General features: G+C 32.7%; 1 non-coding gene across 1 annotated transcript; it reads left to right on the plus strand.

Moving 5' to 3' along the window:
• Positions 1–540: 540 nt before the first annotated feature.
• LOC117032593 (U6 spliceosomal RNA) lies at positions 541–647 on the plus strand. Its single transcript, XR_004424772.1, has one exon. It is a non-coding gene; the product is annotated as a U6 spliceosomal RNA (small nuclear RNA).
• Positions 648–1,409: the final 762 nt, after the last annotated feature.

Raw genomic sequence — 1,409 nt, forward strand, 5'->3', positions numbered from 1 at the left:
GAAAAAGGTGAAGGGATTAAGAAGTACAAAAGTACAAACTTCCAGCTACAAAATAAGTTATGGAGATGTAATATATAGTATAGGAGTATAGCCAATAATATTGTAATAAATTTGTAATGTGACAGATTGTTGCTAGACTTATCATGATGAGCATTTCATAAGGTATGTAAATGTCATACCATGTTGTACACCTGAAACTAATATAATACTGTATGCCAACTATAATTTAAAAATAAATAAATACATTAAATTTTTTAACGTCATGTACATTAATTGGGCATTGAGTGCATGTGTAATAATGAAAAATCAACTCAAATATCAATCTACAATAGAATACATAAATCATGGTATATTCATATGGAATACTATACAGAAAATAATGAATAGAAATACAATAAATTATAACAGCATGGATGACAGAGAAATATAATTTTTAGTAAAAAAAAGACTGCTACACAAAATAGTACATACTGCATGATTCTATATATGTAAAGTTTAAGGACATGCAAAACAAATCTCCATTTAAGAAGTCACAGGAGAGTGTTCACTTTGGCAGCAGATATAGTAAAACTGGAACAATAAGGAGAAGATTAGCATGGTTCCTGTGCAAAGACTGCATGCAAATTTGTGAAGCATTCCATATTTCTTATAGTGCCAGAGGTGTATTAGACTACTAGGGAGGGAGGCGTCACTGCATAAATTATACGAATGTCTAAATGCTATACTATAAATCTGAAACTAACGTAAAGTAATATTGAATGTCAACTGTAACTAAAAAAAATAAACAATTGAAAAAATAGTGAAGTCACAAGAGAGTGGTTACCCTTGGGCAGAGCATGAGTGGGTAAGTGACTGGATAGTTCTATGAGGGCCTTCTTTGGTACTGCAATTATCTGTTTCTTGGTCTGGATACTAGTTATACAGGGGTGTTCACTTTGTAAAAATTCATTGGTAAATTTCTGACTTGTGTGCTTTTCTGTATAAACATGATTTTTAATGAAGTTTTTGAAAAAAAAAAAAACAACGGTATAGATAGATAATCAGCAAGGCTAATGGGCTCATGTGTAAACAGTCAAAGGATTAGAGGAGTTCAAATTGCATTTATCACCCAGCTCTCTTATGACCTTTTTGTGCATTCTGCTGGCCAGTCTCCCTTAATGTCAGTTTAATTTTTTATTTTTAGTTTTAGGTTTTTTGAAGTAGGGGTTGATCTACTTCTGTATCTGCCTGCTATTTTTTAAAGTATTTTATTTTCTTTGCTTCTAATGGTTTGTCTCCGAAACCTAAAGACTTCACACAGAGAGAGAAATGTGGGGTTTGAGGGGCTTGATCTAGAAAGAAACAAGACCACCCTAATGGCTAAGTGTTTCCATAAGTTGATGCAAGTGTGTCGTGTCCTGGATTGAGGA

The sequence above is a fragment of the Rhinolophus ferrumequinum genome, chromosome 12, assembly GCF_004115265.2.
Source record: "Rhinolophus ferrumequinum isolate MPI-CBG mRhiFer1 chromosome 12, mRhiFer1_v1.p, whole genome shotgun sequence".
Taxonomy (NCBI): Eukaryota; Metazoa; Chordata; class Mammalia; order Chiroptera; family Rhinolophidae; genus Rhinolophus; species Rhinolophus ferrumequinum.